We start from the raw sequence: 19,996 nt of genomic DNA, 5'->3' as shown, positions 1-19,996 counted from the left end.
TGTGAAAATCGTGCCCAAACGTGTACGTGTATGTTGGTTCAACATAGGAACCCAAAAGGTTAACCATATGAGCAATTCATATTAACCTAATTCTTCTTCACCATAACTAGTTCAATGGACTCAAATGAACTAGTTAGAGAGTTGTTCAATTGCTATGAGATCTTATGTAACTACACAAGACACAATTGAAACAAAGATGATTCGATTCGATGAATCGTCTCATGAACTTTATAGCCAAGGTTTGCATAAAGCATTCCTTAGTAATTTAAGTTTCATGTTCAGAGCACATCTCTAGATCATAACCACTTAAGATCACAAACAAGTTCGCGGACTTAAGGCAACCGGCAGAGTTTTCCAAACTCAGCAGAAAATCTCGGCAAAGAGACTTCTGCCAGTTCTCGGACTAAACACGCAAAAGAGTTTTTGGAAAATCCCAGCAGAAATTCCCGGTAAGAGAACTTCTGTCAGTTCGCCGACTGGGTTCGCCGACTTGGGAAAGCCAATTCCTCTGGTTTCTCTCAATCAACAAAGTTCGAAAACTTAGGATTAAGGAATACATGGTTATGTAATCTAAACTCTCATTCCAATCATTGAGACATTCTCAGAGGACGTTATATATCCGTTATTCACTGACCGTTTCACGTCAGAGCAATTCTCAAAGTAATTGAAACTTTTCATGACTTTCGTCACTAGGTGAGGATAAACTTGATCAAAGTGAAACGCTTTACCAACACACGATTTCGAGAAAAAGATAAGTAGTGAATACTCAGCTCGAAATCTCAAATGTGTATGATCCAGTCTATATAGCATACGACTTTTTGTCTCATAAGAAGTAGGAGATAAAATAGATAGACTTTTGAGTGATAGATAAGTTCAAGTCTCCACATTCCTTTTTGTTGATGAAGTTGCACGGTTCCTTGAGTAGATCTTCTTCATTGTATGATGAATCTCCATGAAGTCCTTGAGCTCAACTACACTTTTCTATCCTAGTCCGAGACTTAGCTATAATAGACTAGAAATCAAGACTCATATTTTTGATCACTAACATTGACAAACATGCTTGATATAGCAACGCATGCGAGGTCGATCGAGCTATGCTCTAAAAATCTCCCCCTTTGTCAATTTCAGTGACAAAACTATTAATACATATGGAATACAAAAAAGATAAACTTTAGTGGCTCCTATTCCATAGTCTAATCTTCAGCGTTCCTTGAAATCTTCGTTCTTCCAAGTACTCCAATGATCCAAAAGGTTGTAAGTTTAGCCCAACTGTTGTTGAAGATCCGTAGTTATAACAATGACAGAAATCGAGATTCTAAATCATTATTATACAGTGTCATAATATCATTATGTAACATCCCGATGATCTTCATTGCCTAGTATTTTATGATTCAGTAATTAAACCTTCATGAATCCATTTTTGTTCTTTCATTTCAGGTAACCCCCTTGAAGTATCAACTAATGGAGGAGGAGTGGTATTAGGCAACCAGTCCTTCTTCTTTTTCTTTTTTCACAATATAGGAAGTTACCAATTCAATTCAGATATAAGAAAGATCACCATATATAACACAAAATTTATCCTCTGATTCCTTCTAGCCGAGCTTCTCAGTCTGTCATTATACCTCGAGAAGTAGAAAGAATAACAATACCCATTCCTCCTAAAATCATAGGAATTCGTTGAGAGTTGGAATAGATTCGTAGACCAGGCCGGCTGATATATTTTAAAATAGTTCTATATGGCCCTTTCCTATTCCTTCTATGTCGAAGGGTTAAAACCAAAAAAAAATTGTTACTTTCTCGATGTTTTCTCACGTTTTCGATAAAGCCTTCTCGTAGAAGTATTTTCACAATGTTTTCGGTAATATTAGTAGATGCTATTCGAACTGTTCCTTTTTTATCCATGTCAGCATTTCGTATAGAAGTTACTATGTCGGCAATTGTGTCCCTACCCATGATGAACTATAATTATTGGTGCCTCCGAGTTTTAATATAATCAACATGCTCGTTTTTTTTATTAATTATAAAGTTAAGAGACATAATCTACTAAATTAATTTAATCCATTCCGAAGACCCTACTCTATCATATCACGGGCTTGTCTATTAATCTTTATTCTATATAGTATTTATAATACCTCGGAAGCTAATGACAACTGCGGCATTGTCATCATATCGTATTATCATAACGTTGTCACGTTTAAGTTCTTTACATGTACGTACAATTACAGCTCTGATCACCTCTGATCTTTCTAGAGGCATATTGGGCACTGCTTCTTTGATTACAGCAACAATAACGTCACCAATATGAGCATATCGACGATTACTAGATCCTATGATTCGAATACACATCAATTTTCGAGCCCCATTGTTGTCCGTTACATTTAAAAGGGTTTGAGGTTGAATCATATCATTATTTTTTATCGTTTCTTTCAATGCAAAGAAAGGGCAAAAGAAGAAAGAAATATTTTTTGTCCAGAAAAAAAGGCCTGCGGTTTTTTGTTTTTTTATCACAAAGACTCTTTTCCTTTGGTTGCACATCCCTATTCTGCAATAAGGAATTGAGTTCGTATAGGAATTTTGGATGCAGCGATTGAAATAGCTTCTCTGACTACAATTGCTGATACTCCACCCATTTCATAAAGTATTTGACCCGGTTTGACGACAGATACCCAATATTCGGGAGATCCCTTCCCCGATCCCATACGCGTTTCCGTAGGTAGTAATATAACAGGTTTGTCTGGAAATATACGTACCCATATTTTTCCACCACGACGCGCATATCGTGTCATTGCTCGTCGCCCTGCTTCTATTTGTCTAGATGTGATCCAGGCGGGTTCAAGTTCCTGAAGAGCATATCTACCGAAACTAATATGATTGCCTCGGTAGGATATTCCATTCATTTTTCTCTATGTTGTTTACGAAATTTGGTTCTTTGGGGTTTATAGTTGATGGTTGTTTGTTATTCTCAATTCCATCTCTACTGCAGAACCGGACATGAGAGTTTCTTCTCATCCAGCTCCTCGCGAGTGAAATGATTCCATGATATTACGAATATGTATTGAATTTATAATAGACTGAATCGTAGGATTTTTTGAGACCTAATCTGTGACGTAAAAATTTATATATCTTGGGTTTTATCTACAACTGGAAATATACCTCTAGAATATAGAATTTTTTTACGAATCTTTATTTTGACCTTTATTGAATCCAAAAAACTTAGCAATTCAATAAGGCATTCCGGGCGAATATTGACTCTTTCAATATCTGTTTAATTCGTAGGGGCAGTCCTTGACCTCTCAGAAAAAAATGAATAGGTTCCTGGTTCTTTCTGCCATCCCACCTAATGAATCATTAGGATTCGTTTTCAATGGAATCTTCTGCAGTCATAGGTTCTGTCGTTCCCATCACTTCTTGGTTAATGGCTAGGCCTGAACTCTGCAACGGAACTCCTAATTCAATTTGTTGTTTCTGAGTCAATCTACTCAGTCTTTATTGACTCGAAGCTCTCTTTTATTTGTATTTATTTTTCCTATGAACCGGATTCATTTAATGATTAATTATGATTATGGCCGAATCCATGTTGGTGCTTTATTACACTGCCTTGGTATGAGATTATTCATAGACCATACATGTTGGAATCATATATCGTTGATATTCTCCTTCTCTCTTTCTCTCCCCCTTCCGTTTATCCACATCCTTTTTTTTAATTTCATATCACAATCCATGATCAGATTGGTTTTTCTTTTATGTATAATATTAAAAAGATTTCAGTTGCTACAACGATATGATCAGTACATCATATAGTGACTGTTTCTTTGGATCCCGATAATACGAAGCAATGAGATGGTTATTAGTTACATAGTTCTTAGTTCAGACTAGGGGACCGTCCTTTCCTTTTTTAATCTAATCTAAACTAAAAAAAAACCAACGAGTCACACACTAAGCATAGCAATTATACCAAAGGGCCAATCTAATTTTTATTTAACCCTATAGAATTAAAAGATTTGAAATTGATCATTTTAGATTAAAGGGAAAAATAATGAAAGGTTTTGTTTTTTTTGGTCATGTGCTAGATAGAAAAGTCAAAGAAGAAATCTTTGATTATTTCTCGTCTGCAAATATCCAAATTTTTATGCCTAATACCCCATAAATAGTCCGAACAGTATACGAACAATAATTAATTTTAGCTCGAATGGTTTGTAGGGGAACCCTACCTTCTCTGATCCATTCAACACGTGCTATTTCTTTTCCGTCAATATGTCCTGCAATTTGTACTTAAATTCCTTTTGTATCTGCTTGCGCAGTTAATTCAATAGCTTTTTTCATTGCCTTTCGAAATGAAACTCTATTTTTTAATTGCCCAGCTATAAATTCCGCAAGAATATTAGGGTCTCCATAGGGTTTTGCAATTCGTGTAATAGCAATGTTGAGTTTTCGGTTCACAAAATTAAAACCTTTTTGTACATTGATCTGTAATTCTTCAATTCCTCTCGGTTTACCCTTTATTAACCATTTTGGAAATCCCATATAGATTATGACATGGACTAGGTCGATTCTTTTTTTAATCTCTATACGCGCAATTCCCTCTATACCCGAAGATATTCTCATATTTTTTTGTACATAATTCTTGATACAATCCCGTATTTTTTGATCTTCCTGTAGACCCTCAGAATAACTTTTTGGTTGTGCAAACCAAAGGGATGGTGCTTTTGGGTTGTACCAAGTCTAAAACCAAGTGGATTTATTTTTTGTCCCATACACCCTCGCTTTCTTCATTAGCCCATTTTAGTCTTTCATGCTCTACCATACATAGATACCTCTCTCTAACATCTGTATATTTATCTATATATACATATCCATATTTTCTTAACCATATGAAATAGTCTTGATATTTAGATATATTTTTCAATATAATAGTTATATGACAGGTGGGTCTTTTGATCGGATAACTACGTCCTCGAGCTCGAGGCTTTAACTTTTTCACGATAGTACCCTCGTTGACTTCGGCTTGACTAATGATTAAATATGTTTCCTTGAAACCCATATTGTGACTAGAATTTGCTGCTGCCGAATAAACCAATTTAAAAATAGGATAACATGCTCGATAAGGCATGAGTTCTAGTATCATAAGTGTTTCCTCGTAGGAACGCCCACGAATCTGATCGATCACTCTTCGTGCTTTGCGAGAAGACATACATATATGTTGACCTAAAGCGGATACTTCTACATCTGGGTCCCTCTTTATCATAAGGTTAACCTCCCACCAATGAAAGACGATCACCCATATTCACTTTATTATTATTAACATTAACAACGAGATTTATTATCGCTTCTCGCATGTCCCCGGAAATTTAGAGTAGGTGCAAATTCTCCCAATTTTTGACCCACCATACGATCTGCTATAGAAATAGGCAGATGGTCTTTTCCATTATAAATAGCAATTGTATGGCCGATCATTCTGGGTATAATGGTAGATGCCCGGGACCAAGTTACTATTATTTATTTTTCTCCTTTTATGGTGAGCTTTTCAATTTTTCCTAATAAATGATTAGCAACAAAAGGATTTTATTTTAGTGAACGTGTCACAGCTAATTACTCCTATCTTTTTTTCTTTTGTAAGGACGAAGAAACATATTCTCGATTTTCTCTCCTATTTAGTACGTCGACGAAGAATAAAACTATCACTATATTTATTCCTTTTTCTACTTCTTCTTCCAAGCGCATGATAACCCCAAGGGGTTGTGGGTTGTTTTCTACCAATTGGGGCCCTTTCTTCACCACCCCCATGGGGATGGTCTACAGGGTTCATAACTACCCCTCTTACTACAAGACGCTTACCTAGCCAACGCTTAGATCCGGCTCTACCCAAACTTTTCTGGTTCACCCCAACATTACCCACTTGCCCACTATTGTTGAGCAGTTTTTGGATATCAAACGGACCTCCCCAGACGGTAATTTTAATGTGGCTGATTTACCCTCTTTTGCAATCAGTTTCGCTACAACACCTGCTGCTCTAGCTAATTGTCAACCCTTTCCATGTGTGATTTCTATGTTATGTAAACTTGAAATGAAAGTCTCTTTCTTTCTCACATCCGTTCTCTATCCCATTGTCGAACCAAAAAGATCGGATGCCTTGATATGGAAATATTTGGTACATGAAACTACGATCTGATGTAGATTGTAATTGTAGATTTATAATAGAAATATTGGAATCACAGAAAAGATATTCCAAAATAGACGGTTTTTGTGACTCGGAAGAAATGTTTTTCTATATAGGAACAGAATAGCCATTTATTCCTATGAAGTATTCAGGAACAAGAACATTAAATCAGAAATATCGAGAAATTCTTCCGTATCCCAAGTAAATAAAAAAGAAATAAAGGGGGTACACTGCTACAATTTTCTCTCTACTATTGAATTTTAATATGAGAATAACTCATATAGTCATGATTCAATGGGTCAGATCCACTTACTTTTTCTTTTGTTGACTTCTAAAGTGACATAGTAGTTCTTCTACTCAGCGGAATGACTGATCATGATAATCAAGACAAATGTTCCACTTTATAACTATACTACTATAAATATATAAAAGAACTTATTATATAATAATAAGTTCTTTTATATTTATGTGGATGTTTCCTTTTTTTCCATTGAGTTTACAAAAAGCAAAAATATCTCTATTTTCCGCCCCAAACCGAAGACTTAGATTAGAGTTCTGTGAAAAAAAAAGCCCCTTATCGGATTTGAACCGATAACTTACGCCTTACCATGGCGTTACTCTAGCGCTGAGTTAAAAGGGCTCATTTGATTCAATTGTTGAATGAACCAACAGTCACTATGAGTCTACTGTATGTACCTATGTATATAATATACATCATATAGATAGATCTCGGCCCATTCAGGACCAATCAAAAAAAAAATTACTTCAGATTTTTTTTAAGAAGTCTTGAAAAAATGTAGTACATTAATATTGATAAAATAAAATATAAATAAGCTTTTTTCCTAGACCGCCCCTAAAAGATTTTTTTTTACCCTCATCAGAATGAGATTCATTTGATTTAGACACAATTCGACGTAGATCCAAGATATTTCATCGAATCATTGATGAAGAGATTCGACACGTACCCTGCAATTTTTATAGAAAAATAAATTAGATGGAATAATGAAAGCAGAAAATATTCTTCGAATTTAGTCATAGCATTACATTATATTGACAATTACAAAAAACTGTTCATACTATCAGTATAGTAGGCGATCAGGCGGGTATGCCCCCATCGTCTAGCGGTTCAGGACATCTCTCTTTCAAGGAGGCAGCGGGGATTCGACTTCCCCTGGGGGTAGGGTACTATGAAAGGAGGTTGATCATGGATTTATCTATAAGTCTAAAATGGATTCTTCCTGGGTCGATGCCGGAGTGGTTAATGGGGACGGACTGTAAATTCGTTGGCATATGTCTACGCTGGTTCAAATCCAGCTCGGCCCAAAAATCCTCCGATCCATCATGAGATAATAGAACAAATTCTGCCTCCAGAAACCAGACGAAGAAAGAAAAGAATACTTTTTTACGCTATATCCTTAATTTATTTATTCCCATAGATTATACTTTCTAATGATCTGGTCTGTAACCTTAATATATAAGGGAAGGTAAAGGAAAAAAGATTTTTTCTTTTTCACTGAAAGATTTATTATGAAATGATTTGACTACTAGTAATATGTGTCGTTCTCACTAAAGCCCATACCCATGTGAATATCAACATATCGCTTCTATCTCTGTTACAACACAGCGATTCTAAATAGAAATATGCTATGAATTTAATAATAAAAATATGTATCATGTACATCTTATTTCCCTGGGATTGTAGTTCAATTGGTCAGAGCACCGCCCTGTCAAGGCGGAAGCTGCGGGTTCGAGCCCCGTCAGTCCCGACCTAGGATCCGATGAATCCGTCAACTCATTTCTCTATTTTCGGTGAAGAGAGAGGACTGAAAGAAAAATATAATTCCCGCCGGAAGTCTTTTTTATCATCGAAGTAATACAAGAATTTAAATTCATTCTCGACTAGTACTGATTTGTGGGGAGAGCTAGATTGGCACAATTGGTGGTAGGGTCCTATTCAGAATTTCAAGAGATACCACACAGGTTTTACTTTTTATATTGGTTCTGATCCATGGAATTCAATATAATACCCACTCGGTTCCCGAGAGCATACATACAAATTGGATTCTTTCATCGTGTGATACAAAATGAACTTGACCTTAACAGAGTTGGCGCGCCAGAATCCTTTTTATATTCTATTAAAACCACCTCTTTATTTTCTAGCTCCTATTTTTGGGAACCTCAATTCCTAATTGGAAACAATCTATCTATCTCACTTCCGTACTGAATTTCGGATATGATATATGTTCCGGTTTCAATCCAAGGAAAGAAGCTTTTTTTTAATAAAAGATATATCAAAGAAAGATCTGCCCTACCCTTCTTAATAAGGAAATGAATAATATTTATTCTCTCTCTTGTTTTTTCTTTGATGAAGGAGTCCTATCGAAGCAGGAGTAAACTCCAAAAAGTACATTTATAAAAAAACGAGATATTTTATACCTGAATCCAACTTTATCACAGCTCTATGTCTTCCAAGAACGGCTCCTCGATGGCCTTAACTAAATCTAAGGACTGTTCGGTATTATCTCGATATGTGTTAGATATAATCAAGATGTATCGAGGAGTCACAAATTAAACCAATGCAATTCCGTCTGCTATAATAGAAAAAAAGGGTGCTTCCGAATTGATCTTATCCTTTATAATTTAAGTTTGTCTTTATTCAGTAATAACTTAATCCTTGAATAAAATACTCGTTGTCTAAGTAGGTATTTCAACCTATTTATTTCGTTCCTATTCTTCTTTCTAAGTAAAGTAAAAGTGGGCTAAAAAAAAAGGATTACTTCGTTCCTGATAATTATTTATTTCACCTGTGGATAGGACCATACTCGGGATCGGGATCGGGGGGAAGTACTACTTTATCGTTGCTACCAACTTAAAGCCCCATTATGATTCCGTTTATGCAGAAATGCCTTTTTTGGTAACTTACATTATCTCTGTTACTAATCCTTTGTGTATTTTGGTGTTCCTAACCGTCCACTCATTTTTGCTCGATCCCCGGTATGGTAATACATACAATATAATAGAATAGTTAAAACAAAACTCTATCCAGTTGATCTTTTCTAATTGCTTCAAACCGTGATGACTAATCAACCAACCTTGGGGTAATTTCTCTTTTTTTGCTTAACTCTTGTACATAGGGAATGAGTCTCAACCTTTTTACTGCTAATTTAGAAGTTGTTTTGTTTCACTCATATAACTATCTGGTTTAGGTCATCACCCCGAATGACGAATAAAAAAACGAGGATCTCTATTCACTCCATTCAACTTCTTTCCTAGAAAAAATGAGGTAAAAGTTCATGCCCCAACGAATCGCACGTAGAGATATTGATAACACACATGGAGTTAATGGTATTTCATAACTAATCGATTGAGCAGCAGCTCGTAGACCACCCAAAAAATAATATTTATTATTTGACCCATATCCTGACATAAGAAGTCCAATAGGAGCAATACTTGAAATAGAAATCCATAAAAAACACCTATACTGAGATAAGCTAAAACAAGACGATATCCAAAAGAAATTACTGAATAACTTAGTAAAATGGATATGACTGCTATAGAGGGTCCGAGACTGAATAAAAGAATATCCACTCTAGATGGGAGAAGATCCTCTTTAAAAAGTAATTTTGTCCCGTCTGCTAGAGCTTGAAGAATTCCCAAAGGAGCCGCGTATTCGGGTCCAATACGTTGTTGTACCCCCGCAAATATTTTTCTTTCTAACCACACAATAACTAGTATTCCTATCGTGATTCCTAATACAGGAGTAAAAATAGGGACAAGCAACCATATAAGACCATAGACCCCCTTTAAGGATTCCAATCTGAAAAAAGAATTGATAGCCTGTAATTCTGTCGTATCAATTATCATATTAACGATCAACTTCTCCCATAATGATATCTATACTACCTAGTATCGTCATAATATCTGCCAATTTCATTCTTTTAACTAACTGAGGAAGAATTTGCAAATTGATAAAACCCGTAGGACGAATTTTCCATCTCCAAGGAAAAGCACTATGATCCCCTATCAGAAAAATCCCCAATTCCCCCTTTGGGGATTCTACTCTCACATAAAGTTCTTGTTTTAACAATTAAAAAGTAGGAGATGTTTTTTTACTAATAAATCTATAGTCAAAATCATTCCAGTCAGAATCCACTGCTTTATCAAAGCGTCGGGCTTCTAAATTTTCATAGGACCCTCCTGGAATTCCTTCCAAAGCTTGTTGAATAATTTTTATGGATTTTGTCATTTCACCGATTCAGACTAAGTAACGGGCTAATGAATCCCCTTCTTTTTTCTATTGTACTTCCCAGTCAAACTCGTCATAACACTCATAATGATCGACTTTCCGAAGATCCCATTGTATTCCGGAAGCTCGTAGCATTGGCCCTGATAAACCTCAATTTATTGCCTCCTCTCCACCAACAACGCCTACCCCCTCAACGCGTTCTAAAAAAATTGGATTTCGCGTAATAAGCTTTTGATATTCAGCAACCCCGATTAAAAAATAATCGCAGAAATCTAAACATTTATCTATCCAGCCATGAGGTAGATCAGCAACTACTCCTCCGATACGAAAATAATTATGCATCATTTGCATTCCTGTGGCAGCTTCGAATAGATCATATATCAATTCTCTCTCTCTGAAAATATAGAAGAAAGGAGTCTGCGCACCTATATCCACCATAAAAGGGCCAAGCCATAATAAATAAATTCCCAATAAGATTCCGGCTAGAAGCATACATGTACTGTAATGTGCTTCTCCGTGGGTATCTGGTAACCATGTATGTATAGGTATAATTGGTGATTTGACAGCATAAGCAATAAGAAAACCAAAATAGAATATTATTTCTAATGCCACGGGATATGATTGATTCGCTAATGTTTCGAAATTCAATGTTGGTTCGTTAGAAGCATATAAACCCATACCAAGAACTCCCATTAAGAGAAAAATGTACAAAAATACTTGTACCGATACAACAGTTTTAGTTGTTAAAAACGTTCTTCCCCCCCCACATGGATAAAAGTAGGTAAACATGAATTAATTCTAACTCCCACATCATAAAAAAAGTAAAACATCTCGAGAAGAAAAAGGTCCTATTTGACTGTTGTACATTGCTAACATTAAGAAATGGAACAGTCGTGAATCCCGAGTAACTGGTCGGGCCGCTAAAGTAACTAAAGTTGTGATGAATCCCGTCAATAAAATGGGTCCTATGGAAATTCCATCAATTCCGAGTCTCCAGTGAAAATCAAAAAAATTAATCCATTTAAAATCCTGTTCTAATTGAATTAATGGATCGTCCAATTGGAAATGATAACAGAATACATAGGTCGTTCGAAGTAGTTCCAATACGCATATAGATATAGTATACCATCGGATGACCTTATTTCCTATATGAGGGAGAAAGAAAATGGAAAACCCCGCGAATATCGGAAAAACAACAATTATTGTTAACCAAGGAAAAAAATTCGTAGTAAAGACAAGATAAGATACACTTTGACCAGAAAACCATGTACTCGAGAAAATAGCCTATTTCGAGCACGGGGTTTTGTCGGTAAAGATAAAAAAATGGATTCAAGTTGAGCTTTCTGGAACGCATCAATAAGCTAGACCCATCCTGCGAGTTGTCTCATGTCGTAAATAAACTCGGACACTCAAGAAATCTGTTGGACAAGCGGATTCACATCTCTTACAACCCACACAGTCTTCTGTTCTTGGAGCAGAAGCTATTTGCTTAGCTTTACATCCGTCCCAAGGTATCATTTCTAATACATCAGTGGGGCAGGCTCGTACACATTGAGTGCACCCTATGCATGTATCATAAATATTTACTGAATGTGACATTGGATCTATCCACTTTTTGAACATCATAAATTTTCGATCTAGTAAAAAAACGGAATCATATATTGTAGACACCATGCAAATCAATAATTAACTAAAATTGTTTTCTAAAAAATAAACTTATATATTTGGTCATGAGAGAGGGCCAAGATACTTTGATTTATTACTCTTTAGCAAGCATAGTCGCTTCTGTCGTATATAATATTAATTTGCATTGATAAATATTTTATTCGTTATTTGTATGATTAACACATTAATCTAATTACCATTATTTATTCAACAAATTCGATTGATTGATACGAATTGATTTTTTGTTACGATAAATGGACGAAACAATGGTTGGCCCAATAGCTGCTTTAGCGGCTGCAATAGTTATAACAAAAATGGAAAAAATGTCTCCTTTTAATTGACGACTATCAAATAAATCAGAAAATGTTACGAAATTCATAATAACTGCATTCAATATAAGCTCAAGACACATAAGTGCTCTAACCATATTTCGACTTGTGGTCAATTCATAAATACCAATAAAAAATAAATAGGCACTCAAAACAAGTTCATGTTCAAGCAGCATTAACCAAACCCTCCTCAATCTGAATTTCTTTAATTTAAATATGAACAACAATTCAACCTTAACGAATTTGGTTGACTCGAATCTAACAAGTACAGAACTAAGGAAGATATTGGTAATAGATTGAACTAAAAGAAAAAATTTACATTTTATACCTGAAAAATCTGACCATGGAATTGAAGGAAAATGGATAGGCTAAGCCAGAACAAAATAATTATTTTTTTCTCGGTATTTATTACTGACGAGCCATAGTAATTGCACCTATCAAAGAAACTAAAAGAATTATAGAAATAAGCTCAAAAGGAAGAAAAAAATCAGTTGATAAATGAATCCCGATTTGTTGACCTTTATTTATCAAATCTTGCTCCAAAATCTGGTTTGATCTTGTAGTCCAAATAACCCCGTACCATGACGTATCTGGAATAGTAGTTATTAGTGAAACAAAAATACTTGTACAAACCAGTGAAGTTACCCCATCCCCAACATTCCAAAGACTGAAATCATTGTAATATTCTGAGTCGTTCATGAACATAACAGCGAATATAATTAAGATATTTATGGCTCCCACATAAATAAGGAGTTGTGCAGCAGCTACAAAATGGGAATTCGATGGAATATGAAATAAGGATATACAAACAAGAACCAATCCCAATGAAAATGCAGAAAAAATAGGATTAGTAAGTAATACCACTCCTAGACCTCCTACTATAAGATCCAATCCCAAAAAAACTAAAAGTAAATCATGTATTGGTCCAGTTAAATCCATTATATGTAAAATAAGAGATAAATAAGTCGAAATGTTTCATAATCTTATTGACTAGACCAGAAAAAGAAAGTTACCCTATTTTTATGATAAGTTACTTATTTAATTTAATCCTATACGGGGTGTGGGTTGATGTAGATAGATTAATTCATTCCATTTCTCTATCTGATTGCTTATATATAGAAATTCTCGCGAATAGTAAGTCGTGATTCTCGCAAACCACCAATCAATAAGAGCGCGTTTTTTTTAGTTATTAACCGAACAAAATAAAAGAAGCCCCGCTCCTTTAGATTAAAACGGAATTTTAGTAATCAGTAATAGTTCTTGAACCAAGGAGTTTACCCGTGGCTCTTTTTCTTTGAGTAGAATTCATAATGGTTCGAATCGTGTAATATCCAATTACTGTCATTGGTAACCGACCCAAAGCAATTTGATTATAATTCAATTCGTGACGATCATATGTAGAAAGTTCATATTCTTCAGTCATTGATAAACAGTTTGTTGGACAATACTCGACGCAGTTCCCACAAAAAATACAGATTCCAAAATCAATACTATAGTTAAGCAATCGCTTTTTTCGAATATCCGTTTCCAATTTCCAATCAACTACGGGCAGATCTATAGGGCATACACGAACACATACTTCACAAGCAATGCATTTATCAAATTCAAAGTGGATTCGACCGCGGAAACGCTCTGATGTGATCAATTTTTCATAAGGATATTGAATAGTTACGGGTAAACGATTCGTGTGGGATAAGGTAATCATGAAAATTTGACCAATATATCTTGCAGCTCTTACTGTTTTTTGACCATAATTAATGAACCTAGTTACCATAGGGAGCATATCGTGAATATCTATGAATAATTTTAAGTTTCTTTCTCTTGTTTGAGAGAAGTTTTAAATCGAGAATAGAATATTGTATGCCCTTAGAGTGAAAAGAGTTGGAAAGAAGTTGTCAATAATATATTCCCTAGAGAAATAGGTAAAAGAAACTTCCACCCAAGATTTAATAGTTGATTCATTCTCATTCTAGGTAAAGTACATCTTGTTGTAATAGGAATGAATAGGAACAAATAAGCTTTAACTAATGTAATAAAAATACCAATTTTCATTCCAAAAACTCCACCCACTTCAGAAATTTCGAAATGAGGAAGAAATATGTACGGAAGAGAAAGATTCCAACCCCCTAAATAAAGAACTGTTACAAATAATGAAGAAACTAGTAGATTTAGATAGGAAGCAACATAAAATAAACCAAATTTTATACCTGAATATTCGGTTTGATAACCTGCTACTAATTCTTCTTCGGCTTCTGGTAAATCAAAGGGTAACCTCTCACATTCTGCTAGGGAAGAAATTACAAAAACTGCAAAACCTATAGGTTGACGTCACAAATTCCACCCCCAAAAAGTCACGCTTTTTTGCTATGCTACTAATACTTGTACTTGCTCTGCTAGTCAGCCCAAGCCTGACTGAGGAAGAAGATGGATTCGGGCCGGGCATAAATTTTTCATGATGGAATCATTCGCGATAAATAAGAAAAAAAGAAAAAGTAAGACCATTCTGTTTCGACAAAAGACTCACACCCAAATTACATAACTTTGGGTCCACTATCCCGATCAGTATTTTCCTACCCCCAGAGGTAAAGGAAAGGTCCTTCCCTTTTGGGCCAGTTATGGGCGAGGAGGGATTCGAACCCCCGACACCGTGGTTCGTAGCCACGTGCTCTAATCCTCTGAGCTACATGACCCACCCCGTCTCCACAGGATCTGTTCTCGGGAGTACCCTAAAAAAAGGAACCTTTCCTCGGCCATTTCATTTCGGGTTAAGAAGATGTGGAAAGCGTGTTTATCTCTAGAAGAAGGGTGCCTTCCGAGGTGTGAAGTGGGATAAGGGATGTAATAATTGGGGTTTTGAAGAAAACGAACTTTTCATTTTTTTCATATTGAATAAGTAATAAGAATGAGAGGTGTTAAGCTTTTTATCATCCTGGCGTCGAGCTATTTTTCCGCAGGACCTCCCCTACAGTATCGTCACCGCAGTAGAGTTTAACCACCAAGTTCGGTATGGATTAGTGTGGTTCCTCTACGCCTAGGAAACCAGAATATCGAACCATGAACGAATAAAGGCATGAGATAAAAGCATATTTATTATATTGGCTGGTGATTGTGAGGCCCCAATTCTTGACTGGAGGGGAACCAAAGGCCTCTTCCCTTCCATCCCTTGGATAGAGAGGGAGGGCAGAGCTTTTGGTTTTTCATGTTCTCACGGGAAATATTGAAATATGTACGATTTCTATTCTATTATTTTATATATTTGAATTTTTCTATATCTATAATACGTAAGAGGATAATATGAAATTCTTTTTCTTCATAAAATTTTGCTAAAACAAAAGAAGAATGTATTCTTTTATCCTGTTGATCGAAACTTCCTGATTACTAATCAGTAATATAGCACCAATTATAGGTATAAAATACATATCTGGAGGAAAAAATAAAAAGTAAGTATCTGAAACTTCTGATTCTTTTTACAATATAAATAGATCTTATGCCCGTAGTGAAAACGAACTCTTCTTTTTTTTCTTTACCAATAACTAAAAAACTTCTTCGCCGCAAATAAAATAACTGAATTGAATGCTCTACTTGATTGAATTTTGATTTAAGGGAAAGAAACCGTGAAGCTGAAATAACTCACCCAGAACACTTTTTAAAGAATTACGTGGTACGATTGAGTCCAATAAGCCCTTGTGGAATAAATACTCAGCCGCCTAGGAACCATCAGGTACTGTCTTATTCAATCTTTGTTCAATTACTCTTTTACCCGCAAATGCAATGTAGGCATTAGGCTCGGCAATAATGATATCTCCCAACATACCAAAACTTGCAGTCACCCCACCGGTTGTAGGAGATGTAAGGATTGATACATAGAATAACTTTTTATTTGATTGATAATTATATGAAGCGGAAGATATTTTAGCCATTTGCATCAAGCTCAAACTTCCTTCTTGCATGCGCGCTCCTCCCGAAGCACAAACTATAATAAGCGGTAGAGCTTTACGAGTCGCATGCTCGATCAAATGGGTAATTTTCTCGCCTACTACGGATCCCATACTCCCCCCCATGAACTGAAAATCCATAACCCCAATAGCTATGGGAATACCATTTGGTTGACCTATGCATGTTTGAATAGTCTCGGTTAACCCTGTTTTTCTTTGATAAGAATCGATACGATCTTTATAAGGTTCCTCTTCTGAATGAAATTCAATGGGGTCCATAGAAACCATGTCTTCATTCATAGTATCCCAAGTGCCCGGATCAACCGAAAGCTCGATTCTATCTGAACTGCTCATTTTCAAATGATATCCGCATTGTTCACAAACATTGAGTTTTGACTTAAAAAATTTCTTATAATTTAACCCATAACAACTCTCGCATTGAACCCACAAATGTCTGTATTTTTTATTTATATTGAGATCATTATATCTTCTTCTCATATTGAAATCACTTCTATTTGTGCTAATTCGTATACTGGAACTCTCGTTGTCACTCCTATTTACACTTTCATTAAAAATGTAACTATACATGTAATTGTCGCTGTAATTGTAAATATCGCCTGAAATGTAATTATCAATACTGATTTCAGAACGAAGATAACTATCAATGCAATTAAAAATGTGATTATTCCAACTATATTGAGTATCATACATATAACGATCGTAGTAGTGATTGTCGCTTTGAGAACCATTATTCAGATAACTATAAAAGGAACTTTCTAGTTCATTCATAAAAGAGCGATCGTTGTCAATCTCGAAAATAAAATTTTCAATATTAAAATATATCGAATAATTGTTACCATTACGATCCCTAACTAAAAATATGTCATCGGAGATCAAACTCCGAATGTCCCTGACATCGAAAAAAAGTATTCATATTATTAACACTGGAATTATCACTATCGTCCCCACTATCAATATTTTTATCCCTATCATATATAACGGGATCTTCACTTCCACTGGTATTTTCAATAGGACCAAGACTATCCATTGATTTACTTAGCCCAGACCTATGTTTTAATTCCTCGTTAAATAACATCGAATGGAACCACCTTTTTCCATAGAGCTTGTCTGCCCCCCTATTTGAATGTAAATACAATAGAAGAATAGTCATTCGATGAATAATCATTTGAATAAATCCTCTCGGAATAAGCATATAGATCCAATAGAATAATTAACTAATCATGGATGAGTCTTGAAAAAAAGATTCCTTTTTTGTGGGAATCTGGATATCACTTCACTATCAATCTATATGATGGAACCCTTTCTTCAATTAGAATAGAAAGCGAGGGTTATCCCGTGCCGTGTACAAATTCTAATCGAAAAGATTTGTTCTCTCCTAGGAAGAATTCATTTTTGGAGAATAATAAGTTTCTATTGCAATGCGTAAGGAAAAGGACAATATACGGGACGAGGATAAAGCGTTGTGACCATTGGCTCGATTCGACCATAGTCCGGATTAAGGGGTATAGAAAATATTCTACTAATCCCATCTCAAGGATCCATAGGATTAATTATGGATCCAACAACAGAAGGATTTGAATTGTTGAGTCTTAGATCTTGTATTTAAGATTTTGTATACCGAAATTCAGTATGTATATATGCCTGGAAAATGAAATAGGAACCTTATTCGTTATTCGGCTCAATCCTTTGTTAGTAAAAGATTGGGCTGAGTTTAATTGCAATTCAATTAAAGGAACGAATGGTAATTACTGGATTACAAAGTATCCATTGCTTCATATTCGAATTTGATTTCCTTCCATACCTTGACGAGCAAGATCACGTCCCTCATTACGCGCTTGTAAACACGCTTCTAGGGCTACTCGATTTGCTACATCACCCGGTTCATTACCCAAGGGTGTCCTAAAGTTCCTCCACCGAACTGTAGTACAAAGTCATCTCCAAAGATCTCGGTCAGAGCAGGCATATGCCAAACGTGAATACCACCTGAAGCCACCGGCAAAACACCCGGTAGGGATACCCAATCTTGGGTGAAATAAATACCACGACTTCGATCTTTTTCAATATAATCATCACGTAGTAAATCAACAAAGCCCAAGGTTATTTCCCTTTCCCCTTCCAGTTTACCTACTACGGTACCAGAGTGAATATGATCTCCACCAGACATACGTAATGTTTTCGCTAGTACACGGAAGTGGATACCATGATTCTTCTGTCTATCAATAACTGCATGCATTGCGCGGTGGATGTGAAGAAGTGAGCCATTATCTCGGCAATAATGAGCCAAGCTAGTATTTCCAGTGAATCCACCCGTTAAATAGTCATGCATTACAATAGGAACTCCCAATTCTCTAGCAAATACATCCCTTTTCATCATTTCTTCGCATGTACCTGCAGTAGCATTCAAGTAATGTCCTTTGATTTCACCTGTTTCGGCCTGTGATTTATAAATTGCTTCGGCACAAAATAAGAAACGGTCTCTCCAACGCATAAAGGGTTGTGAGTTCACGTTTTCATCATCCTTGGTAAAATCAAGTCCACCACGTAGACATTCATAAACCTCCCTACCATAGTTCTTAGCAGATAACCCCAATTTGGGTTTAATAGTACATACCAATAAGGGACGACCATACTTATTCAATTTATTTCTTTCAACTTGGATACCGTGAGGTGGTCCTTGGAAAGTTTTAAGATAAGCAACAGGAATTCGCAGATCCTCCAGACGTAGAGCGCGAAGCGCTTTGAACCCAAATACATTACCCACGATGGAAGTAAACATGTTAGTAACAGAACCTTCTTCAAAAAGGTCTAAAGGATAAGCTACATAACAAATATATTGATTGTCTTCTCCAGCAACGGGCTCGATGTCGTAGCATCTTCCTTTGTAACGATCAAGGCTGATAAGTCCATCGGTCCACACAGTTTTCCATGTACCATTATAAGATTCGGCAGCTACCGCGGCCCCTGCTTCCTCAGGTGGAACTCCAGGTTGAGGAGTAACTCGGAATGCTGCCAAGATATCAGTATCCTTGGTTTCATAGTAAGGAGTATAATAAGTCAATTTGTAATCTTTAACACCAGCTTTGAATCCAACACCTTCTTTAGTCTCTGTTTGTGGTGACATAAGTCCCTCCCTACAACGCATGAATTAAAAATTCTCACAACGAAAAGGTCTACTTGACATGAATTATCCGTTAATGAAACCTTTAACAGGAATCTTTCACAAAATTCTCAACAAATATTATCAACTAATCAGAATGGTTGGTTGTTAGACCACGGTATTTGATTCACCAAATACATCAACATCATTATTGTATACTCTTTCATATGTATGGCGCAACCCAATCCCTATTTTTCAAGTTTCGAATCCCGTACTTTTTTTAATCTAAATTTATCAAAAAAAGGAAATTCACTCTTGACAGTGCTATATGTTGTATATGTAAATCCTAGATGTAAAACTATCCGGAATTCGTCCCTAAAAAGGTAGAGAAGAGGCGGAAAAATATATGCTGAAATAAGAAATAATGGCCAATATGAAAAAAAAATGAATCATAAATAGAGTTCAGGTTCGAATTCCATAGAAAATATGGGTGGGATTGTCTATAATGCTAGAGAACTGAAACGCTCCCTCATGGTTTATATCCAT

At 35.7% G+C, this 19,996-nt stretch overlaps 2 non-coding genes across 2 annotated transcripts; one reads left to right on the top strand and one right to left on the bottom strand.

Moving 5' to 3' along the window:
• Positions 1-7,849: 7,849 nt before the first annotated feature.
• TRNAD-GUC lies at positions 7,850-7,923 on the top strand. Its single transcript has one exon. It is a non-coding gene; the product is annotated as a tRNA-Asp (tRNA).
• Positions 7,924-15,013: 7,090 nt separating this feature from the next.
• On the bottom strand, positions 15,014-15,087 carry TRNAR-ACG. The gene has a single exon. It is a non-coding gene; the product is annotated as a tRNA-Arg (tRNA).
• Positions 15,088-19,996: the final 4,909 nt, after the last annotated feature.

The sequence above is a fragment of the Papaver somniferum genome, chromosome 9, assembly GCF_003573695.1.
Source record: "Papaver somniferum cultivar HN1 chromosome 9, ASM357369v1, whole genome shotgun sequence".
NCBI classification, from domain to species: domain Eukaryota; kingdom Viridiplantae; phylum Streptophyta; class Magnoliopsida; order Ranunculales; family Papaveraceae; genus Papaver; species Papaver somniferum.
The sequence above is the reverse complement of the archived record's forward strand: the minus strand, read 5'-3'. Positions and strand labels throughout refer to the sequence as shown.